At 47.5% G+C, this 26019-nt stretch overlaps 1 protein-coding gene, 1 long non-coding RNA gene and 1 pseudogene across 3 annotated transcripts in view; 2 read left to right on the forward strand and 1 right to left on the reverse strand.

Annotated features, from left to right (window-relative positions):
* The window catches only part of LOC149350121 (uncharacterized), a 602760-nt gene that overhangs the window by 178017 nt on the left and 398724 nt on the right, over positions 1-26019 (reverse strand). The window lies entirely within an intron of this gene.
* The window catches only part of LOC149350129 (uncharacterized), a 35566-nt gene that overhangs the window by 4316 nt on the left and 5231 nt on the right, over positions 1-26019 (forward strand). The gene's annotated exons all lie outside the window — the stretch shown is intronic.
* On the forward strand, positions 23056-25577 carry LOC149350130 (uncharacterized; annotated as a pseudogene).

Consider the following 26019-nt stretch of genomic DNA (forward strand, 5'->3'; position numbering starts at 1 on the left):
CGGCCATCACTCTCAAAATATGCTGGGCGGCACCAAACATCCGCAGGGCGCTTCTTCTACACACTGACGTGGAGGACGTTGTCACTGTATTTTGCTCACTTTATCTCCACGCGGGCAGTGTCACAGTGACATGATGGCTACCTCAAATGCGAGTCGGATTTATTTCTTTTTCTATGAGGTCGTTTCACCCGTTGTTCATCACTGTTTTTCGTTTTATTTGTCTCTACAGGGAAGCAGACTTCCGTTCGCGGGTCCATTCTCTGCAACCCGTTATCACTGTCGTGAAAGGTACACAACCACCCCCACGTTTCGGAATGAAAATAATTATTCAACCTTCTACAATAACACAAAAAAATTGAAGAAAAAAAAATCTCCTCCAGGGTAGGTAAAAAAAATAATAAAAAGGGGCAATATTTCACCTAAAAATGCTGTCCGTGCGCACGGCATGTTGTACCTATAGGAATCGCCAGGTTTCACTCTCCATTTACTATTCACCCTCGGTGCAACGCTAACAAATGTTGGCGCATAGCTTCGGCGCAAACTAACCACGTAGAATTCACGTTATAAGGGTGAATTCATTAAAAGCGAACAATGTGAAATGGATTTTATTAACTCTCTTACGTATTATTTCTTGGCTGCAATTAATTTTTGTACTCTCATCTAAACCATGGCCGATATCCAAGTTTACCCCGAAAGACACACATCTAGAATTATATCAATTTATGGGCGTGTGTCGGTTACGACCATGCAACAGCTAACTATCTAGAAAAACTGTCTCACTTCTTCGCCATACATTGCATCTGGTATTTGCGCTATTTAGACACAGAAGATACTGCAACAAGGCACGAATTGTACCTATAACGCATGACTGCAAGAACTCGACGTGGCTCCATTTTTCTCCTAGCACGCCGACAAAGCTGCCTGAACATGTATCATCCTATTTATTCAGAGGGTATCTCAAGATGTTTTCATGAAATTAATGCCAATACTATCTTTATGCTAACTCCGTTTTTTTGAGTGAACCGTAACAGATACCGACTGTCGGGTAACCAAGTGTGCTATGGAGATTTCTGCTTTTTAAAGGTGAACTTCTGAATAAATCATTAATATCGTGATGAATTACCAGCTATTTGTTACATACTTCAAAAGCATTTGATCGCGTTCTACCTTCTGCTGAGCTAGCATCTATTGCGATTGCTCTATAAAACACTGCTGAGAAGACGCAAGCCATGCATTTTCAGTGCGAAAGCACTTGTAGCCGCACTCCCCAGGATTCAGCGGTGTGTGTCTGAAGGCTCTGAGTAGCAAGTGTAACTGGGTCAGTGGACACCTGAATCGCTCTGTGAGTAGGCGGTGACGTCCACCTACAATCTGGGGCAGTTATGCACATTTCTCAAAACCAGAGGAAGGTTTAGACTCCGTTGACTTTGAGATAGCTGGCTCCCTGGGTCAGTGGACACCCCAATCGCGCTTTGAGGCACTACGTGTCGGTGGTGTCCACCTGCGAAAAACCGTGCTTTCGCATAATGTTTCGTGCTTAGCAGTGCTAATCCGCCAACCATTTTTTTGTTCTCCCATCACATGTCCAGCAGGCAGTCGGCTTTCATTTCATTTAATTTTCATTCTGTTACCTTAAAAACCCCGTTTGGGGTGTTACGTAAGGGGCTGACAAAAAATAATATAAATGTTCTCTTTATACGTGATGCGCGGAAGCACTTTCACGAAGCATCGTGGGACACGCGGTGGCAGCGATGTGGTGGTGAAGGTCGTTCCAGTCGGCTGCTGTTCTTGGAAAGAATGACGTTGAAAAGGTGGGCCGGGTACGAGGTCTTGAAACTTGAAAGGGGTGACCAGTGCGCAAAGAAAAACGTGAAGCAGGTGCGCAGCTTGATATAGGGTTCCTGGTGAAGTACAGAATAGAAAAAAACTAGCGATAACGACAAAGACTGGCAACGCGACGGCGAAGTAATAGATGCTGTAGATCCGATTGGTTTTCGAGGGATGAAATGCTGACATCGCGTGAGTGTCATGAATGTATGAACCTAGTGGCTCTATTTTGAACCCCTCAAGGGCGCTATAGCAAGATGTAATTGGTGGCGATCCAAACTGCAGATGAATGTTAAAAGAGTAGAAATCTGAGCTTGTTGGTTCGTCTACGTAGCTTCGTCTACGTTCTATGTGTTCCTTTCTGTGTCTGCGTTTTATTATTTCGGCTGGTCCCACCAAGAAGAATTGCAGATGAATATCCTAATTTGGGACGCAACACTGACGCGTAAGCGAGTTGTCTCACATGGTGAGGAGCACTACGGAGGGGGGACGCTTCAAGAAACCTAATGACCGGTTAGCAGATGAGATGATGTTCGTTACATGTACCTGCCAGGTTAAATTGGAAGACAGAGAGACTCCCAAATATTTATATGCCATTGATTACGCCATGCTTGTATGTTGTTTAAGCCAGTCTTGATCAAAAGAGTTAGTCACAGGTCACCAGATGACACAGTCGTCAGCAAACAAGCGAATATGGCATGACACATGGAGAGGTAAGTCGTTGACGTAGATTCAGAACAGTAGGGGCCCAAGAACGGACCCTTGGGGAACGCCTGAAGTAACTGGTCAGAGATTTGAGTTGGCATTGTTAAGTGAAACGAACTGAGAACGATTAATAAGAAATTATTTAATCCATGCAAGTACATTTCGGTGTAGCTTTAAGCTGTAAAATTTCAGGAACAGACGATTGTGCGGAACCTTATGGAATGCTTTCGCGAAGTCGAGAAAGATGGGACCGGTTTGCATGTTAATATCAAGACTGCTCTGCAGATCATGGAGAAAAATGGCCAGCTGAGTCTCGCATGACAGGTTTTTTTGCGAAATCCGTGTTGTGATGGATGGAAGAAATTTTGAGTCTCAAAAATATATGATCAGAGAATAAATGACATGTTCCATCAGCTTGCAAGGCACACTGGTCAGGGAAATGGGGCGGTAGTTGAGAGGGCAATTTTTATTACCTGATTTGTGTACGGGAACGACTTTCCCCATATTCGAATCATCTGGTAGTGAACCTGCATGAAGTGACTGCATGAAGAGCAAACATAAGTATTTAGCAGTGAGATGCTTAGTGTTCTTTAGGATCTTCGGGTTAATTTCGTCCGGTTCGGCTTATGAGGATGACATTTGATTTTCGATTAGACATTCAATATACCAGAAGAAGAAATGGTAACGGATGACATAGCAGGAAACATGCTAGCGCTTAACGAGGGATGCGATGCGTCGATTTCAATGGCGAAAACGGCGGAGAAAGCTGCATTAAATATGTTGGCACGTTCTATATTACCGGTTCGTCGTTGGAATTTGTAAGGGAAACAGTACGCGTGAATTGAGTGTTTATGGTCTGCCAGAATTTAGTAGGGTTTGCAGTTAGCATCTTCGGTAGTTCAGTATGTTTCACTTTTTTAGTTGCAAATACATACAGCTTCATAGTAATTTGCCCAGGTATTGTGGTTAGAAGTTCGTTTCGCAGCGCGAAAAAGGCGTTTTTGCTTGTTACTAAGCCTTTTGAGGTCATTAGTGTACCAAGGTTTTTGCTGATTAGAGCGGAAACTATCTGGGGATAAATTTGACTGTTAGTTCACTAATCTTTTGCTTAAAAAGGGACCAATTCTCGTGAATGGTGTGGTGAATGAAAGGTTATTCAACAATCGAGAGGAAGTTGAGTTCCGTATTAATAGCAGTGTAAATGCCTTTATCGTAAAGAGTGATTGTTTTCTTTGGGGCGTGCTTTGTTAACGGCTTGGAGCTGAACACGGCATGAATTATTTTATGGTCACTGATTTCCTTCAAGTATGAAATCGAAGATAAATGCTCGGGATGTAACGTTAGAGGTCAAGAAGGAGGTCAAGAATATTGCACAGTCTTTATTGGCACGCGTGGGATGTTGAAAGCTGAGTAAGGTTGAAATTCACACAAAATTCTATGAAGGCGCGGGTTTCCTCATGTCGGGCAGTTGGGTTAGCTTGGTCGTCTCAGTTGATTTCAGGGTAGTCGACGTCGCCAAGCAAAAGTATTTGCGCGTTTGGGTATTTTCTGGTAAATGAATTTAAAGCTTCATTACGGTTGTCGGAAAAGTCAGGGCTGTTGTTGGGCGGACGGTAACAAACAGTTAACAATGTTAGCGGGGCAGCATTACATAGCAAGCGTAGTTGTTAGTGATGCAAAACTATCCATAGTACTATCGATACTATCGATAGTTGAGTCACTATCGAACTATCGATGGTAAAAAAGACTATCGATAGTACTATCGATAGCGCGCGCTATCGATAGTACTATTGATAGTTAATACTCTCGATAGTAGTATCGAAAGTACTATCGATAGAGTCGTATCGATACTACTTGTTATATATGGTACTATCGATTCTATAAAATCAACCACGCGTACCCACTGCATCCTAAACTTGGTTTCCCGAGCGTGTGGTATGGAGGTGATGGTATGAGTATCTGACAGGACTCGCCCGTTTACGCGGCCTACGCGTCAACGAGCTCTACGGATGTTCCCTACGTAAAGTTGCGGAATAAAATGTTAGTGTGCGGATGTCCCAGTTGCGAAGCATGTGTGCGAAAAGCATTTCTGCAGTGGTTACGTCACTAAGACGAAGTCTGCAGTGCACAATAGTGTCGTATAAGCCAGCACAACTTGTGCAGTTTGTTCTTTCATCGGATGCAGTCCCAGGTATTTTTCTGAACTGCCCCAGTGCACGTTAAAGAACCATAGCTGGTCGAAATTTACCCGGAGACCTCCACTACGGCATCCCTCATAGCTTGAGCCTCTTTGGGACGTTAAGCCTCATGAGACCGTGAAACCAATCAGGTATCGCAAATGTTTTAGTTATATCGCTGGCCAACAAATGCGTAATATCAATATTGCTACTATCCATAGTACCATAGACAGTTTCACTATCGATAGTAATACTATCAATAGTAGAATCGATAGCATTGCTATGGACAGTAGACTATCGATAGTAGACTATCGATAGTAGACTATCGATAGTAGACTATCGATAGTAGACTATCGATAGCAGACTATCGATAGTAGCACTATGGATAGTTTTTTTTACACTATCGTTAGTTTCAAATAAACTATCGATACTATCGACAGTCAATTTTTCGACAGTTTGGCATCACGCGTAGTTGTTCAAGGTTAGTTGGAGTGCTGATTAAATATTAGCATGGCAGATCTTGGTGTACTGCAGTGAGGACACCTCCACCTTCTCTTGCTTCTCTACAACGACTGACACAAGTTACGCTTATTTGCATATGACTGCGTCATTCACAGTCCGGTCCACAGAGACGTAGGCTACCTCGGAGCGTGGCACAATAAATTGCACATGCATTGCTTAATCTGACTAAATGCAAATCCATGTCATCACTAATGCAGCGTAATTCGCAACGCTCGCAGCACTGACTGACTCGGCACTACAGTTGGATGCCGCTCCATGAGGAATAGGCAGATGCCCCTGAAAGGAGGCCCTCCAGCCAATGGCGGCAACCGATTCTCTCGACGTCGTGGTGCATCCCCTTGGGCATGCTATGCTGGTTTGCCTTATGTGGTTTAAAGCCCCAAAGCGACTCACTCTGTGTGAGGGGCGGCGTAGTAAAGGGCTTCGGATGATTTCGTGACATCGCATATAGTACATGGGTCTCTAGGATTTCGCCTTCACCGAAATGCGAACGCCGCGTCCGGGATCACACCGGCTTCGCCGAGCTCCCGTGCCGAGCACTATATATCCACTTAGCCATCGGGGCGGCTTCTTGGACATGCAGCATGCTATATATATGCTAGCGTGACATAGCAGAGGTGGCAGATGAAAGGAGATTAACCACGACTTAATCGGATCAACCGCGGCGTCATGTAAATCGGTCGACGCACGGTGACAACTGCCACCACGCCGTTTCAAAGCGTATGCTCCCAAGTTCCATCCATCGATCCATTGGCTTGAGGGCTTTCTCTGAGTGGCATCTGCCGGTGCTCAGGTGAGAAAAAGTGTTGATTCACCCGCCCTGGGCCCGGGCCGGGCTCGGGCCCTTACATAGCGGGGCTGTGTGCGGCTTTTGATTCATAATTGGAGGGTAAAGTACACTTTGGGGGCGTTCTAGCAGCGACACGGATGAAATAAGGCCACGGTGGTGACTGAGAGAAAAAAAAAAGAATTATCCAGCGCTAATTTCCTTCTTTTTGGTGTCTGCAAGAGTTGCATTTTCTTTACGCGAGAAAATTACAAACAATACTGATTTTTTTTTTTCGTACTGTTGCCCGGAAGGCCTCGGAAACGCAGGAATGTCGGAACTGAAAACTTTCCAGGCGTTTATTAATAAATTATTACAACTATGAACTTTTCGTTGACGCCGAACGAGAGAAAGTTCATTTGTAGAACGCGTTCAATCAGTGCTACTCAGAGTGCTGTGCACAAGTAACTTCGGACGCTCACGCCTGGACGCGTTTAACGATAGACGAGAAGTTAAAACGGAAACGCGCAAAATCCAACAGCGGGCTGCACTGTATACAGCGGCGTTCTTAGTGGAGCGTTGTAATATGCCTCGAACGCGAGGCATTTGCATGAGTGCGCTTGCCTACTGAAGTACAGTCAGACATAACTTCACCAGCGAAAGTACGAGACACCAGGAGAACAGCACAGGACAACGCTGGACTAACAACTCATTGAAGTACACTGCACCGCTGGCTTGGGCTGTTTCAGCTTTCAGCGAGCACAAGCCGTCGGATCTACCCGAACGCGCTCCGCAATATCTGCTCGGTTTTGTGTCACCGCTCACGACTGGACATTTTAAGCATCTTAGGGACGGCTGGCATTGTTGCAGCCCTCCGCTCCAAGATAGTCTTCGATTGCCTGCCTTCGCTTCCCAAAAACTCATCTCTGTGCGCTACGAGAAACGCCATTCGAGAAGGGGATATTGGTTTAGAACATCTCGGGTCCTCATACGTACTGCACGCGCTTTTTTTCTTTTCGTCTCCATAGATCTGTGCAGCCATGAATTCAGACCGCGAAATCGCGATCATTAAAAACAAAGATGAAATGTCACTGCTACGGGTTTCAGGCCGTTTTAATATTTAAATAGCGCGGGCCGAAAATTATGACCGATAAAAAAAAATCTAGCGGTAACCCAAAGTTTATTTCGCGCGTACGCTGCCCTCTTCCTTTGGCTCTTGGTCGGAACTCCGGGGCTGTTCAGACAAGATCACTGTTCAAAAAGTCGAGCGGGCGAACCCGCCTCATCTTTTCTTTTTGTGCTTACCATACCAATTTTTTTTTTCAAGCGTTACTGCGATTTGAGCGCATTTGCCGTCCACTTAATTCTTTACTTGTGCACCAGGAGACTCAGTGAGCAATTTACCTCTCGAGCTGCTGCCGGAACGGGCAGCTAGTGATTGCAGCAAATGGCCTGAATTCAACACACCACTCATATTCATGCCATCTACCCTTATCTGTTAAGTAGAAAAGATCATATAAAATGTTCCTTTGCCAAACACTGAAATCATCGATTGGCAGCCAGTTTTATCACGTTGAAGCACATTATGTTCAAACGACAAGCCCACGATTGTGGACTGGCCAAAGTTTGCCGCAGATCCAAGCAGAAGAAAAGTTCACCCAGATTAGTTCAAGCGGTTCATAAATAAAGATTGAGGAATGGATAATTAATTTTGAAAGATTTTGAGGTGATAGGAATGGCAGTCTTTTTCTAGGAAACGAGGAGACGAGGAATAAAAAACGAACTTTGAGAGAAATGTAAAGAAAAAAAAAACGTTAACACACATATCTCTCGTTTTCATTAATATAACTGTGAGGAAGCTCACACATCGGCTTTAGGGCATGCCCTTTGATGGCTGCAGCGAAGGAGAGGAGGATGGGGATAGTAAACGGCAGCCCTAATCGAGCGACGGGAGTTTGCGAAAACTTATTTCTCTGGGGTGCAAACCACCGGCAGGAGAGGAAGTAACGATATAAGGATCCAACGTCACCGCATGGCGCACAAAGATTCGAAGGCGTGAACCCAAAACGGCATAAATCAAGAATGAGACGTGGAATCTTGCAGCGTAAGAGCGTCATGGAAACCTCACATTGCCGTGAAGGACATGAACGTACGCTCCGTGGGAATTTTAAATGCGCGAAGTCCGCTGTATCAAGGATGGGGTCATTGCACATGTTGTGAAGTAGTTGGAAACGTACAAAACGACGTGGGCAACAGGCCCATTGATGGCTGAATTCGCTAAGAAATAAGCCATCGTATTTGAGCCGCGATGCCCTGGGATTCACTGAAAACGCACTTGTTGCGCATGAAGGGGTAGAATGAACATAGGGGATCTTTGCAAAAGACTAGTCCTCAATCTTTCAAGCACTGCTAAGACTGAGAGGCAGTCCGAGAGTACAATGACATGAGAAATATCGCGGAGAACATTTTGAAGTGTCAGACCAACAACTAGAAGTAAGGCTGAGATCTGGGCGAGTTGGTATGCAGCGCTTGTCTTGTTGTTGTCCCGCCTTTTTTGCGCTGTGCAACAGCTAGAAATTCAGCAGCAAAAACTGGCGTATAATCTAGGACCCGGGCAGAATGACTACAATCTAGCGCATGGGAATAAATACTATACTGCCGCTTTTTCGCCATGTTGAAAGGCACCATGACTCCGATAATGGAACAGATATTCTTCCAGGCTGTTTGACAATTTAGAAGTTCTTCGCATTACGCGGCAGCGTATGGTCAAAGCGAAGTTCAGGCTTGCACTTTGCTAACGCATTGAGGTCGATGTTCCTGTATTTGGGGAATGCTTTGGGGTAGGTTGCGAGCTGGAGATTAGTAAGGCCTCCGAAACGGTGGTGTTGGGCTTGAGGCGGGCGGAGGCATTTCATATGTAGCTGGCCACCACAGCAGTGCCCTAGAGGTCTGAGCATCCGCCTCGCACATGTGGCAGGTGCTGGATGCGTTCTTACCTTTGGTGTCTGACGGTGAGCTTGCGGACGCCAAAGGCGCAAACCTGATTAAAGAGCGAAGAACAGCTAGCTATTTAATAAAAAAAAATTCAGAGTGCACTTGTCTGAAAAGGCAGCGTTTGGCTTACGGTACGCGTCCTACGGCCGCTTGATGATGTCACCCTATTTTTTCTTGGCATCGCTCGGATTTTCTGTACCATCTGCGAGTACACACTAACACACGTCGCCAACTTTTCTCGTAATCGGACTAGTAATGCTTCCGCATTAAAACACGACCCTTGAGTGTAAAGACAGCTGAGTACTCCGCCACTGCTGAGACGGCACAGTGCACTGCACTGTAAACAAAAATATACCCATATGAGAGTAAAAATGGTGGCGGCCACCCTTTTTACTCCATTTGTGAAAACATTTACTCCATGAGTGGGCAGTAAAAAGGTAGACTGTCCTCCATTTTACTCCCATGAGGGAATAATGGAGTTAAAATGAGGATTTACCAGCATTTACTCCAGTCTAGAAAGGGAGTTAATTGTGCGAAATACTCCACCAGTGCCGAAATGGAGTAAAAAATCACCATTTTATGCAATCCGCCCCGCCGCCTAGCGTCTCGTCTGCTTCTGGTCAGTTGTCGGATAACGGCGGTGAGTGACGACCGCTTGGTTAGCTCGGTTACCATCGTCGCTGGATCTCTGCTCACTTCTGCTCCTTCTCGAGCGCCTGCCGCGGCTTATCGCTGTTTTCCGCTACAGTACGTTACATAATTGAATTGCTCCTGTGAAGCCTCCAGTACTCTAACGATACCTGACTTTTCTTTCTTTGTGTCGCCACCCCGTTACAGCCCCCGCTTAGGCTTAATTCACACAGGCTTTTTTCAGTGTGGTTCTCGCAGTGTGTTGCAGCAGACTATGTGTTGCATGAACATGGAACTGTGATAGAACATAGTAAGGCTGAGATCTGGGCGAGTTGGTATGCATTCATACTGGTGAACAGCGCAAAAAAGGCGCTTAGCAACAAGGAATTGGCTTACATCACTTCACATGTGACATAAGTTTTGATTTTCACGGCCCTTTTCACACTATCTTCTTACTTCTTTGTGTTATGTTTTTGTTTTTGTATATATACCCTTCCGTCCTTCAATAAACCCAGTTGATAGTCAGCGCTTGTCTTGTTGTTGTCCCGCCTTTTTTGCGCTGTTCACCAGTATGAATAGAACATAGTGTCAACACTGAGCTCTTGATTGAGCTCATGAGGCCACATTTTTCCTTAGCCATGTTTAAAATCCAAGCCTTAATGAAGTGAATATGGAAGCAAACAGCTGCCATTCCAAACTACCATCAGGTGTATTTTCATCTTTTCTGCTCTGGTTTTGGGTCAAATATAGCGTGGTGCATGACCGTGAGAACTACCCAGCGTCTCCTTTTCAGTTTTGAACTACTGATTATAATGTTACATCCCTTTATCTACGAACACGGCCAATCAAACGAGCTCGTACAGCAAAAGGAGACGGCAAGCAGACGACTCCTGCCGCGTACGCCGCCGCTGGGCTAGCAGACGGCGGAAAGAATGCGTGACGCAGGGTGACATTAGGGCAGCGCAGTTTGCCAAGTTGGATTGCCGGCGGCCCACAGAGCTACCGCCCGTTTTCGCCGCTGTCACTGCTGTAAGAATGAGCCTGAATGAGGATAAATAAACATGACGCAATTTTTGGGCTCCATCTCTGAGGGTAGTAAAAAATTTACTCCCTTTTCACTCCAAAATAACTTCCTTTATACTCCAAAATAACTCCCTTATGTAAAGGAGTAAATAAAAACACCATACATATGGAGTAAAAAAGCCTCCTTTTGGGTGTGTGTTAGAGGACAAGCCATTTACTCTCTTTTGGGTGTTTTTTCCTAACAGTGTTAGCAAAAAAACACCATACATGGAGTAAATGGCTTGTCCTCTAACGCACACCCAAAAGGAGGTTATTTTTACTCCATATGTATGGTGTTTTTTATTTAATCCCTCATATAAAGGAGTTATTTTGGAGTATAAGGGAGTAATTTTTTTACTACCCACAAAAATGGAGCCCAAAAATGGCGTCATGTTTATTTATTCTCATTCAGGCTCATTCTTACAGCAGTGACAGCGGCGGAAACGGGCAGTAGCTCTGTGGGCCGCCGGCAACCCAACTTGGCAAACTGCGCTGCCCTAATGTGTACTGTACAGTACTGTACTGTTTCTGAGAATAAATAAAGAAAAAATTGAAAAAAAAATGTGACCCCGCGTCATGCATTTCTTTTCGCCGTCTGCAAGCCCAGCGGCGGCGTAGGCGGCGGGAGTCCTCTGCTTGTCGTCTCTTTTGCTGCACGAGCTCGTTTGTTTGGCCATGTTCGTGGATAAAGGGATGTAACATTATAATGAATTGTTAAAAACTGCAAAGGAGTCACTGGGTAGTTTTCATGGTCGTGCACCACGCTATATTTGAGAGTAGAAAAGTTGAAAACACCCCTGATGGTAGTTTGGAATGACCATGTTTGCCTTCATATTCACTTCATTAGGGCTTGGCTTTTCAATATGACAGAGGAAAAATGTAGCCTCATCAGCCCAATCAAGAGCTCAGCGTTGACACTATGTTCTATCACAGTTACATAATCTGCTGCAACACATTGCGAAAACCACACTGAAAAAAGCGTGTGAGAATTAAGCCTAAGCGGGGGCTGTAACGGGGTGGCGACACTAACAAAGGAAAGTCAGGTATGGTTAGAGCACTGGAGGCTTCACAGGAGCAATTAAATTATGTAGCGTATTGTAGCGGAAAACGGCGACAAGCCAATATCTTGTACCGCGGCAGGCGCCTGTGAAAGAGCAGAAGAGAGCAGAGATCCAGTGACGATGGTAACCAAGCGGTCTTCACTCACTGCCATTATCAGACTGACCAGAAGCAGACAAGACGCTAGGTGGCGGGGCGGATTGCACAAAATGGTGTTTTTTTTACTCCATTTCGGCACTGTTGGAGTATTTGGCACAATAGACTGGAGTAAATGCAGGTAATAGTCCTCATTTTTACTCCATTATTCCCTCATGAGAGTAAAATAGAGGACAGTCCACCTTTTTACTCCACACTCATGGAGTAATTGTTTTCACAAATGGAGTAAAAAGGGTGGCCGCCACCATTTATACTACTTTTGGGTTTATTTTTTTACAGTGTGACGAAGGCGTTTTGCTGCTAAGCACGTGATAAATCTAGGCCGCGGTGGTCGAATTTCACTTCTGGCGAAATGTAAAAACTGCTACGTGCAGTGCGATGTTAGCGCCGCCTAAAGAGCCCCAGGTGGTCGAAATTTATTTGGAGTCATTCACATATCTCTCACTGCTCATGTGGAGCTTCTGAAAGTTCCCTATACGCCCTCATCAGACCACAAACGCGTAAAACAGGAAACTAAGAAGCATAGATAAAAACAGAGGAAAATGCAGATGTGATACGAAAATCATTTCGGCTTCGTCTGCTCCTGCGACGCAACCGTTGCATACATGGATACGTGCGTTCTGGCTGTATTACCTCCTCAGTGCAGACGATATCAAACACACGGATAGTTGAACGACTTGGGATATGTTTCGTTTCCCGCACCCGTGCGCTTCGTCTCGTCCCTGCGCGGTTTTGTGTGGTTCTTGCTGACTCGCGCCAATCGGCCCAAATTTCCACCGCATTCAAAGCGGGCCGCAAACCGTGGCAGGGAGAAGAGAGGAAGGGAGGAAAAAGCACGGGTTCGTTTTCTCAGGCTCGAACCTCCCGAGCTTTGTCGTGACTGCACGGAGCGGGAAAGAGACGTGATGCTGTGCTGACACGTTTCGTGAAACCTGCGGGAGCTGGCGCGGGTATATTATACAAGGGCACACGCGGAAATCGGAAGCAGCCCAGACACGGTGAGGCTTGGAAATAAAAATACGGGGGTAGCCGCCAGGCAAGGGCGTCCGCAGAATTTTTTGCAGGGGGGGGCCCCGTTGGTGCCCCGGGGGGGGGGGGGGGGGGGGTATGTTCGTAGCAGAAAGGCGCTATTTGCGGAGTAAATTTATTTATTTATATATAAATAAAAATTAAACAAAATGCACACATGAAAGAAAAATTACAAACAGCAAATTAAAGCGCGGCTAGGAGAGGTACATTGGAGTTTATCAACGAAGAAACAACTAAAATTAATAAAAATGCAAAAAGATGCTATATCACTTCGTGGAGAAGAGTGCTCAGTCTTGCTGCATACGGGTTCTCGACTCACCCGGATTGATGACCAGCACACAGCACAATATGTTCACAAACACGCAACTACAGTCACTCAGTCAGTCTTCCTTGAACAGCAACTGTAGGCGCCTCGGATTTTTCTGGGCGAATTGCGTAATTACACATGTGATAAATTCACTTCTGTGCTTCATTACACGCTCTCGGTGCACACTCATCATACACATTGATTGGAAAAACTGTTGAACGCGTACGTTGAAAACAAAAGATGACTATATATACAACGAAAACTTATTTACAAGATAAATGCACGCTCGCAGCTTCATACACCTCGCTCCATCTTGCTTGCGCATCCGCACAGTCGAGCAACCGCACACACACTGCTCTCCGCTCGTCGTTTTCTCGTCCGCTGTCTTGGTTGTTCTCAGCTTCGCTGACAACCGGCCACTAAAAACACCCAAGCACAAACACAGAGGCGCGCACACGTGCAAGGGCTTACTTGCCGCAGTATCCCCGAATGCGCACTTTGGGGGTGAAAGGAACGCCGCGCAACTTCCGAGGGGAAGGGACACTCGCCACTCCAGTCGGAAAATTTGTTTTTGTGTTTTTATGGGGTTCAGAGCCCCAAAACGACTCAGGCTATGAGGGATGGAGTAGTACAGAGTTCCGGGTAATGTCGACCACCTGGGTTCTTTACCATGCACTGACACGCACAGTACATGGGCGCTGTTGTGATTTGAGGCCCAGCCAGAGGTGACAGGCGAGCCAGGCAGGCGCCATCGGGCTGCGTTGACCAAAGGCGCTGGTTTTCGCAGAAGACGCAAAGAACGCTGGTGTGGGGGCGCCTCGGGAGACTGCGTCGCCGTGAACAAAAGCAGCTAATCCCCTTTGCCGGAGATTCTGAAAGCGGCGCTTCTACCGAACTGCGCTACCCGTGGATCGGAGGAGACAGCGAGCGGCGGCGGCGCCAACTCATCGCCCGCTTGCCCCTGAGCAGCCCGACAAAGCGGGGGTGGACACGGCTGATTTTACCTTCCATCCTTAAGAATTCATCGGTGACCGGCGTAACGATAGGCGAAAACAAGATGCCCCGTGCACTGTCTGCCTCCGTGTCGCTATCTCTCTAGAGATCAAAGAAACAGACACCCATCTCAAGACGGCTCGAAACACATGCTCGCCGGTGCCGCTGTATGTCTGGAACAGGTCGCCCTTCAGTAGAGCTAACGATGGCGTGGTTTGAAAACGGCGGAACGACGCACGCCCGGACGCGGCATTTCGCAGATGTGACCATGCGGAGCTGCTTTTACCCTTTTGACTGAGCGCACCACCGCCCCTGGCGTGCGGCCATCACTCACGGTTCGAGTGAGTGATTTTCCAGGGGGGTGCAGCCGCCCCCCCTTGCCCCCCCCCTCCGGACGCCCATGCCGCCAGGAACGATGTAACGAGAAAAGTTTTACCACAGCGCAATCCACTGCCGTGATATAGTTCGGCGAGGCACGAATTGCTCATGCGTCGCCCCATCGCGGAAAGGTGGCGCAGTCGGTGTTGCGACTGCGAGCGCAGGGCCTTTAGCAGAAGCGAATCCATCTGTGATAAATGTATAAAGTTTCGGAACAGCATGCCGTAATTTTCGGTGTACAGTCTATACACACGGTGTATAGTCGGTAAGACTGAATTCTGCCTGAAAAAAAAAATAAAAAAAAAGTTTCACTAGATTGTTTGCGCCCGGTACATAGTCCGCAGGGACCGGGTGTGCTATCCGCTTGTAGAAAAAATGTACATGCACGCGCTTATTAGTGCAGGATCGGAGCAAAAAAAAAACTGTCGTTATTACGTCGAAAGAAGACTCGTCGTATTGTTCTCGGATCCCTGTTTGGCGACGAGGTATGTGAGCATCTCCGTCGGAAGAGACTGCGAGCGAGCAACCTCGCTGCTGCTGTCTTCATCCGGCGCAGACGACGTGTGTTCGTGGGCCTGCTTCTGCAAAGCCTTTGACGATAATTTTCAAAGAGAACACTGTCCTTTATTCCAGACCCACTTTTTGTTTCTGCGTAGGTCCACGTTCTTCGAAATTGAGATAGCAGCTCGTGTCGATCCCAACCCTGTAAAGCACAAGCACAACCAGCAAGAGGAGCAAACATTTTAGGCGCACCGCTTTCCACGCCATCTGCTTATTTTATTTGTTTATTTATTTACTTCATATGGTCCAGGCAGGATGGGTAACTAGTGCCAAGAAATAACACAATTCAATCATACACAAATACATGAAAAATTAGAACACAGTATTTACACAATTTTCTGAAGGGCATTTTCAAAATTTTCATTTCCGAACACCCCTTGAGGTAATGGATGCAGGATGCAGCTTAAAAAAACAGCAGTTGCTAACACTAGGCCGCGGTCCGCGGCGTTTTGTATTACTCAGCTGGCTAATCGGAACAGTAAACGAAATCAGCCTTTTAATGCCTGATTATATTAAACAAGCCACGTGTCAAAATTCATAGCTAGTAATTTTTTCTTGTGATAATTGTGTCTTGTTTAGGTAACAAGAAAAATTTCAACAACGGACTACTTTTTCGTCGTGGAGGAATTCTGTGCGGCGGCCCTGAACGTTAGCAGAGCTTCCCTGCAGACTTAAAGGGATACTGAAGCAAAATCTTAAAATTGAACAAAAACGCTGAAAATAGATTCTCGGAATGTGATTACACTGAAATCTAGTCGTCTGTGCGCATATTTTTCAACGGATGGTTTTATGTTCGATGTTTCATGAGCGCGCGCCAAGCCCTCCCGGCCGGCGCAGGTGAAGAGCGTGACGTCATGGCACCCTCCCGCGGCGACAAATATGGCGGCGCCCTTCGATGCATGAAGCCTCGCTTCGGACTGGTTTCGTCGTTGTTACTGCCTTCTTCAGCGCGTGCACTGGCCATAAATGGGCCACCGGTCTTTCGCTTCGTCTCCTGTCGCCCATAAGAAAACGTACTAGTAATAAATTTGCTTTATTTTTTATTTAGAGTGACGATTCTGCCCCCAATTTAGGTTTGTTAGAATGTTAGAAATGGCGTAAGGTCCGGAAAAATTAGCTGCATTTAGCGGACGTAAGCGTGCATACTGTTATGGTATGTAGACAGCATCGATTAACATCTTGACATATGTGTGTACGCCGTGAGCAGACGACACACATGGAAAAGCCGCGAGTAGCGATGGCAATCGTGTGCTTCTGCAGGAAAGGTGGGCGCGCGGGTGTAATGACGTCTAGTCGCAGCTTCCACAGGCGGCCGCCAGGTGCAAATATACGACAATAAATCGCCAAAAAAAACGTGTTATCCGCCTTTTTCGCTAAAATGCTTGTCGCATTTATCAATTTTAGCAGTCAAGCTCTTGTTTACATGTAAAAGAGCAGCTCCAAAAGTTTGGTTCAGTAGTTCTACCAGAAGTGGATCATCTGGGCAGTCCCAGGTTACAGTGAACTAGAATATTGGGTAGTGTGCTCACAGGCCCGCTCGGGGTGACCCCGCCGGTGTCGACAGGGCGTGGTGGCGCTGCACGCGTCTTCACGGGTGAAAGCGAGTGGCGCATTCGGCTGGCGTCGCAGTAGCCGTGGTAGCCGCGCCGACAAATTGAATTATTATCGCAACATTCGCGTGTGTGTCATCGAAATGGCTCGGCAGATCTTGAATGGAACTTAATTTCTGGCATGTGCACATGTTTATTTATTTCTCAAAGTTCCACAAGGGACATTGCATGAGGGGTTACATGAGCAACTTTTATCAGTATACGCTTGGCACGCAGGGATGATCACGTATTGTCACTCGTGCCTGCAATGTTTCCTTGCAGTTACAACGCACTGCGTACCGAGGGGTCATACAGCTTTTTGTCTTAATACTTAAAGTTAATAGTAGTAGCATGTGGTGTGGCGGAATTTGATTATATGCCAGGGACAAACGCGGAATGGAGAGTGTGTCGGCGGCAGCAGTTATTTCTATTCGCAAGGAGCCAAGCTGCAGCACACATAACACAGAGGGGCAGGGAGGTAGAAGGGAGACACATAAGTGAGCGAAAGTACAAGGAAGGGGGGGGGGGGGGCATATACATTATTTAAAATTAGCGCTTTGCGCTAAATACGATCGAGGCACGCGTACCGAAACAATTTCGACACAACAGTAACTGACTTCACATTTTTTTGAACAGCCATGCAGCATCCACTGCTATTTAAAAAAATAAATGAGGCAGATTTGTCATCACTGCATGCATTTATGCTCGCTCATTTCGCCTCTGGCAGCGGTGGCTCAGATGGCGCTCGGCTGCTGATCCGAAAGACATGGGTTCGAACCCGGCCACGGCTGTCGAATTTCGATGGAGGCGAAATTATAGAGGCCCACGTACTGTATGATGTCAGTGCACGTTGAAGAACCCCAGGTTACAGTGAGTTGTACCCATGTGGTGGAAATTTCCGGAGCCCTTCACTATAGCGTCCCGCATAGCCTGAGTCGCTCAGAGACGATAAAACCCCGTAAACTAAACCACTTCGCCTCTTTTTCGTTCAACTTTTTCTAGCACTTCAGAGCAGCGTCAGCAACGGCTCAGTTTAAGGTGCTTCGCCCGTTCGAGTTTTTCTTCGCTGCAATGAATTACATTCCGAAAGCATTCTTCATATGTTGGAAGTGGTTAGAAGCAGACTTCAAAAAGAAGTTGGTTCTGTGAGGTTTTCTGTGGAGAGGTTTTCAAGCTTCAACACAAATCCATAAAGCTGCGCCGGTGGGTAGAGCAGTCCTCCATGGTCGCGGTATTTTGTCAGCCTCGCAGGAAAACAGTTTTCATTGGGAGACTGCATTGTAAGCAAGGTAATGCACATTTGGCAATTTGTCTCCAGTACACACTTCCGTGCAACATACCCTATTACGTAGAAAACAAGTCTACAGTCACTTCTACCTACGTGCTCATCGTGGTCATGCGCAGGCACCCAAGTTTGAATCTGGAGGGCCCTGCATTTGAAGGCCGCTTATCTGGGCAAGCTTGAACGAGCACTGGCACCATACGTGAACAAAAACGTGAAATGACCCCCCGAGAAGCGCTCAAACCAGTGCAAAACCGCACAACAGAACAACAACGAGCCCACAAATACACACGGCGCACTGACGGCGACGGCAAATCCTACCGTGAAGTCTACTGTGGCGCCACCTCGTGTCGGCGCCGCGAAACAGAAACCTGTCGACATTCGCTGGGCCACCGCTCCCCCATTGAGCCGGCGCGGAGTGAGCACACTACCCAATATTCTAGTTCACTGTACCCAGGTTATGTTATAGAGGCTAGAAGGTTTGACTAGTGTCGTGAACGCGCCAGCGGAGTGGAAATGATTTGCAATGACGGCTCACAGATGGCGCTGCCGCTAGCAGGTGTGTTGTGCGCGCGCTCGGCAGCAATGCCGGGAAACGCGTTTCGCTGCGCGCATCTCGCTGGAACGGCTGCGATATTCGTCTGGTCAAAGCATAAAATATAATACGAGAGTCCATATGTTCTGCGGTGCATGCGGCGTCGGTCAGAAACGGTATTCTTAGCAAACCACTTTCGAAGCTACTGCTTCAGGTGGACACAGCCTGTTGAAGCCGCGAGCAGTTATATTTTTGCTTTTCTATGCTTTGGTTGACCCATTTTCGCAGAAAAAGGAACAAAGAAAAAGTGGGCAACAAGACAGCGACAAAGGGAAAGGAACGAGCACAACACGACATGCGCAAAAACAAAAAAGGCTCGTCATCCAAGAGTTTAGCTTCTCTCGGATAGCGACCGAGCGGAATTACGGCCTCACGTGTGGAAGGCACCACTCGCGGATGGTCGTTACAGCCCCGAATACAATTAATGTAATCACATAAATAAGGGAACAGAACACAGTAACGGAATGTTTGTTTACAGGAACATTCGCTGATGCAGTTTCATTGGCACCGCCTCGAGCAGCTTTTGCTTCCCGCTATTGGACGCCTTATCTTTGCTCATTGACTTAGTAAAAAAATGCTACCTCGTCAATACATAAAACTTAATCATATAAGAGCGCGGGAGTGCTCGCTGCAACTTCTTGGAGTTCACGCGCCCTTGTAGAAAATGTAAAAAAGACATCATGCTACCAGCATATGCAGCTTGTTTCTGCTGAAAAAGGCAGTGAATGCATTTTCTAGTGCAGTTATTAGCACTTCAATGCGCTTTGAAGCGTTCACCAAACCTCCATGGTCATCCTGCCTCGTCAGTGAGGCATTCGCATTTTCATCAGCCTCTAGGGGCAAGATATAGCCAAGATGCACATGCGAAGGGCCACGGGAATATTTCACGAGAATATTTCCTGACAACGCAGCCAGCGACATATAAAAAGTGAGTCGGCTGTCGCTTTTCTTTTCTACACAGCCTTTACGGTCAAACATGGTGTCCTGCTCTTGCAGCACTGCTGAAGCATGTGCGAGATTTCCGCCTTTTCTTTCCTTACATCACAGAGCTGCAGAAGAGAACTCACAACCTCAGCTGGTGAATTTCCATTCCTTGGCGACCTTGTAGAAGGCAAAGTCATTTACTATAAGAAAAAACTGTTCTGGAGAGGTGGTCATTGCAGCCGAATATTACAATTCCAAATGAATTCTCCAATTTGTCGTGGCTCCAATTGGCTGTCAGGAGATATTTGTATTTTATATATTGATGACGCGTCACATAATTCACAAGTGACAGTGTGCTTTTCAGCGTCACACGAAGTCCGAGGGCAGTCCCTGCACTGAGAAATCCATCGCCGTGCTGAGCGGCGTACCGTTCCCATTCATTCAAAAAAGCTAGAAATTCTTTAGAAATCTCGCACTTGCTTACTCTGGGCGAAGCCCTTTGGAGGGCATCCTTGATGCCATGACAAATATCAAGCGTTCCATGAGCTTCACAAATCGTTCTGTTGGCTCAGTAGTACGGAAAATTTTGTCGAGCTTATCCTTGTAAAAAAAAAAAGACCATTCAAAATCTCATCGCTGAACTGCTGGAAGGCTAGGCAGACATGCATTTTATCAAATGCGTTGTCATGCGTTGCGTGCAAACATGCCAGGCAATCAGGAACGAATTGAGCGAAGCGGAAACAAACGAGAAAGACGCCCTTTCACTCGACGAGCGACACGAGGAGCTGCGGCGGCGGCATCGGTCTTCTCGGCTCGCCTGCCGCGAACAGCGCCACCTACGCTAGCATCGAAACAGGTTTCGGCGCGGCGGCTGGCGAGGGCGCCCGCTCATGACACTAGTCAAAACTTCTAGCCTCTATAGTTATGTGATCTAACATTGCGGGGTTTCCACAGATTACAGTATGCAATAATTAGTTCTAGAAAGATATTCGCGTATGTCCATGGGCTGGGTTCCGACTTAGTTTGTAGTCTTCTCCAAGTTGTAGCTTGGTCTCTTAGCGAGTCATGCGGAGGGGGCAGACACGCTCTTAGGTTTTTGTAGTATTGTGTAATCGCCTGGTAAGAGTCTGTAGGGACCGGACAGCTGAACGGGTGGCGCCGCCTCTCGGCGCTTCAGACTTCAGTTCTCCAGATTCTTACCACCCTCCAAGCACAATACAAGCAATGAGAATCCTTCACTTCTATGCTCCACTTCCTGCATGAGTCACTGCCCCTGGCCAAAAAGAAGGGACGCGCACCCTCACGAGCCCCTACCTCTGCACTATCATAATAGCATTTGGCAAGGACCTCGAGATTGTGCAGTGAAACTAACCTCCCTCCACCACTATCTACTCACCCGCCCCTCCCTGCCCCATTTTCTCATTCTCCAGGAGACTCAGACGGCCCGCACTGTCCCAGGCTACCGCGCCTCCCAGTAAAAAAAAAACCATTGGAACCAATTGGATTTCCAATGGGTTCCAATTGGACGAGTTCAGTTTCCAATAGGTTCCAATTGAAATAGTGTTCCAATTGGATGGTCCAAATGGACTATCCAATTGGACAATTTGGGTTTCCAATTGGTTCCAATTGTAATGGTGTGCCAATTGGATGGTCCAAATGGACTATCCAATTGGACGATTTGGGTTTCCAATTGGTGAGCCCAATTGGTCTTACCCATTGCATCCAATTGGTCCGCCGAACTGCACCCAATTTATCCAATGAATCTTTGCATGTTTGACGAAAAAGGTAGAACTAATATGGTACTTACAATAAGAGCTATCAGCAGCTTAGCCTAATAAATTGTACTCATCACCTACACCACCACTGGAGCTGAAATTAAATTAAATACCTGCGCTCAGTGGGCAAGCGCCACCGGCCCCAGCATGAGAGCCTCATAAGTGGGGTATATATAAGTTGCAGCAGAAGTGTGTTCTCTGGATGTACATATTGAGCTAATGTATGCTACTAGTGCCTGAATGTGCAGTGTTGCTTGTGTGTGATGCATGTGTGTCTGTTGGCTTTGATTTCCATAAAAGCATGTTAATTTCTATTCCGTAGAAAAATGTTGATTGGCACTAGGCAGGGTGTCTCCCCGCAGTCCTCATAAATCAGTTTTCCTTTTGCACATTGCAATGTGTTAAGTTGTAGAAATATTCATCCAAGATCCTAGAGCATATTATTCAAACATTTAGCTATCTTTCTCAATGAACGTAACATATTTTGTGAATATTTTCTGGGTCAAATAACTGCCTGGCCTAATGGGTCCAATTGGCTAGTCCAGTTGAATCCAATTGGTCGGGGCCTAGAAACACAACTGGAACCAATTGGTTCCAATTGGGAAATCCAATTGGAAGCATGTCCATTTAGTTCCAACTGGAATGTCCAATTGGTTCCAATGGTTTTTTTTTGACTGGGCTACCATGCCACTACGGCCACACCACTTGCGTCTATTTATGTATGTAGCAATGTACTCGTCGAGCCACTTGACATCCCCTTCACCTTCCTTAAATATTTAGTTGGAGTGGTCTATTACCACCCTTCTTCCCGCATCTCACTCGCCCTTTTGTCTTTCTACAACCCCCCTGTCACTTCCTCTTTATTCTCTGCTCTGGGCAAGTTCCTTCACTCTCTTTCTTCTACCTCGCATCTCCTCTTTGGTGGTGACTTAATGCCCCTCACATACTCTGGGGCTACCCCCAAACCCTCAAACCCCGGCCTCCTCCTCCACTGTCTGGCCTTGGAACGCCACCTAACCCTTCTTAATACTCCTGGCTCCCCTACTCGAGCAGGCACTGCCTCACAGCACCCCACGACACCCGACCTCACTTTCTCTCGTGGTTCACTTTCCTTTCACTGGCAGGTGACAGCCGAAACTCTTCTCAGTGACCACTTTCTCATCCATATTACCACCTCTCTTTCACACATATCTCGATGTCATCCGGTCACTCACACTGACAGGCACGCCTGTCGCACTAATCTCGCCTCCGACTCCTTTCAATCCTACGACGACTGGACATCGCGCATCTCTGCAGCGCTCACGTCTAGTAGCCGTTGCGTTCGCTCTCGTCACCCAATCCCAGACCCAGATCCTCACCTTCTCTGTTTATGGCGTCGCTGTAAACATCTTCAACGCTCCTTTCGCTTCCAACCCCACAATGCCGAACTTTCTTCCTGGATCGCTGCTCTGCGGGCTGAGATCGTCGCCCACTGCGCCTCCCTAAAGCAATCTCGTTGGAGTGCTCTTTGTGATAGCCTTGACTCTGCATTGCACTTGCGAGCCACGTGGTCTGTCTTTAAATCCCTTCTTGGCACTAAGCCTGCCCTTGCTCCCACTCTAGCTAAAGCCCTCACTCAGGGGACTCCCTCCGATGTTTATGATCAGCTCGCCTCTTTGTACCTCCCACCCCACTGGCACCCTCCTGCCTGGTCCACTCGGGCGGACCTACCTCCGATCTGGACTATTCCTTCACTCTCTGGGAGCTCGAATTGGCTCTGGCTGCTAACGCTACACGCTCGGCTCCTGGTGAGGATGACATTACATATACCACACTTCGTAACCTTCCTGACTGTGCCAAAGATTCCTCCTTCAAACCTACAATGAGGCCTGGGACAGCAGCTGCTTGCTGAGCTCCTGGACCTCCTCCCTGTTTTCTATGATTCCAAAGCTGGGCAAACCTCCCTCTCTCTCTAACCTCCACCCAATCTCCCTGACGTCGTGCGTTGGTAAGACCCTTGAGTGAATGGCCCTGACTCACCTCTCTAATTTTCTCAAGGCGAGGGAGTTCTTCCCCCATTCTCTCATCGGCTTCCGACACTGCGTCTGTGCACAGGGCATGTTTCTGATTCTCCAGCACACCTTTCTGTCACCTACCCCCATTCAAATTCATGCAATTGTGACCGTCGACATTCGCAAGGCCTTCGATGGTGTTTGCCACAACCACATCCTTTCTCAACTCGCCTCCCTGGACTGTGGCTTCCACATGTACTCTTATATCCGCTCATTCTTCTCTAAACGTGTGCCTCGCTTTCGAGTAGACACCCATATGTCCGACCCCCACCACCTCACCCGTGGCACTCCTCAAGGTGCTTTTCTCTCACCTACCCTTTTCAATCTCGCTATGGACCCTCTCGCCTCGCAGCTAGCTGAAATTCCCGACCTGCATCATATATTTTACGCTGATGACATCACTCTCTGGCATTCGCTGTGGCTCTCCCGGTCACGTACAGGACACCCTGTAACGTGGCCTAGATCTCATCGACTCCTTTCTCACCACCGCTGGCCTCTCTCCTGCTCCTGAGAAATCCAAGCTTCTCCTCAACCATTCCTCAAACCATCGCTCACACAACCACTTCATCTCTCTCCACCTTTCTGGCTCTCCTATTCCTGTCGTCACGCAGTGCAAAGTTTTTGGCTTCCCTTTGCATGCGGCCAAGAATGTGCAAGCCCTCCATCACGCTGTCACCACCTGCCACTCGGTAACTCACCTCCTGCAGCGCGTGGTCACTCGGTCTTCAGGTCTCCACGAGGCTCATGCGTGGAGAGTTGCCCACCCACTGGCCCTCAACAAGGTCTTGTACTTTGCACCCTACGTTTCCTTCATTCAGACTCAACGCTCTCGAGACTGCCCTTGTGGGCCTCTACAAGGCAGCTCTCAACCTCCCTGTCACTATCTTTTCCGCTAAGCTCTTTGCCACAGGCCTCTTCATCCTCTCTGTTCTCTTCTCACTCTCCATCATGACTCGCAGCTTGACCTGCTTACCCTTACCCGTCAGGGTCAGTGGTTATTGACTCAAGCGGGTATCTCGCCCATTCCCATCTCCCCTTTTACCTCTCCTATTCCCACCCCGGCTCCCAACCTTCGTATCCTCCCCCTCCCGACCAACATGTCCCCCGTCCTGCACGCCAGCCGTTGTCATGCAGCCGCGCCGCACCATTCCCCTCTCTTTGATACCCAGGGTGTAGCCTACACGGATGCCTCTTTTGTGGCTCCTCGAGGTTCCTGTGGCTACGCCCTGTACCATCCCCACCTCTCCGCTCCTAAAACCCACTCTAGTGGGCCGTATCTACGCTCTCCGGACGCATTGTCCCTCGAGGTCCTCACCATTGCGCATGCCCTCCAGTCATTTGCCCTCCTTCCCTCTCTCCCAGACTTCACAGTCTATTCAGACTCACAAGCCGCTATACACCACATACAGAAACGCACCCTCACCCCTTCTCTCCAACAGGAGGTCGAACGAGCGGTCTCCGCACTGCAGCCTTCCATCGTTTTCCTCTGCTGGGTCCCTGGGCATTCAGGGATTTACGGCAATGAGCTGGCCCTGCAGCTCGCCCGCGACACACTTTTCCGGGCACCGTTGATCCCCTGGCCCAAGCCCTCAGAGGACGGTGGGAAACTCACCCTTCGCTGCACCATAAAAGAAGTTTACCTCGAGCTCTGCCTCGACAAGCGCCTTTACCCTCCCTCTCATCCATCACTCACAGCGCCGGAGGCTCACGTTTTTCGGCATATCCAAATGAATGCAGTCATCACCCCGTCCCGCCTCTTTCTCTGTCGCTATCGATCGGACCCTTCCTGTCCCAACTGCCCTTGCATCTATGCAGACCTGGCCCATTTCCTCTTCTATTGCCCGGCTGCTCAGCAGTCGGGTTCCTAACCCCACATTCTCTATCCATCGCCACCTGTCTCGCCTGGCTTGGCACTGAACGGGAGGGAGAACAGCGAATTCTGGTCGCCCAGGTGGTCGACATGCGTGGCCTGTAAATTATGGCCGAATAAAGGTCTACTACTACTACTACTGTCGTCAGTTAAAAATTAACAGAAGTTAAAGGATAGAAATATTGAACGAAAACACAATTCGAAGTCGGTAGGTCGGTCGAGCAAGAGTGTAGGCATCATATGATCTGTGTGTTGACGGCAGCGATTAAACTACCGCTGAGCCTTTATGGTAGCCAAAACACTTTTTCTTGACACCTGAGCATGGTTTCGAGCATCCCTACATGCAATGGAGACACATGTGTGACCAAATAACTGTCCTTAACAGTTACTTGGTTAACAGCTCTATGATGACATTTTGCGGCGATGTGAAGCCCTCTCATCCGCAGATGCTTGTTATGCAGTGGAGTGATTCCTTCAATACACAACTTTGCTGCTTAATCAAACAGTACACAGTCTCACCACACCCATGGCTTCCTCACATTATTTTATCTTTTGAGGGAGTGTCAATCCTACTCGAATTGCCAGTTGGCTGCAGAGTGCATGTACCTTTTTTTCGGTTAAAACCGAATTTTAAAAACTGAGTTCAACATACTTTTAATCATTCTTTTTTTTTATTTTGGACCGAGAAGTCCACCCCCTATCTGAGTTATTACTAGTAAATCGAGTGGGTATAACACTATTTTATTGATGATAGGTCTGGATAGTGC

This window comes from Amblyomma mixtum, chromosome 3, assembly GCF_055824585.1.
Source record: "Amblyomma mixtum isolate Tamu chromosome 3, ASM5582458v1, whole genome shotgun sequence".
NCBI lineage: Eukaryota > Metazoa > Arthropoda > Arachnida > Ixodida > Ixodidae > Amblyomma > Amblyomma mixtum.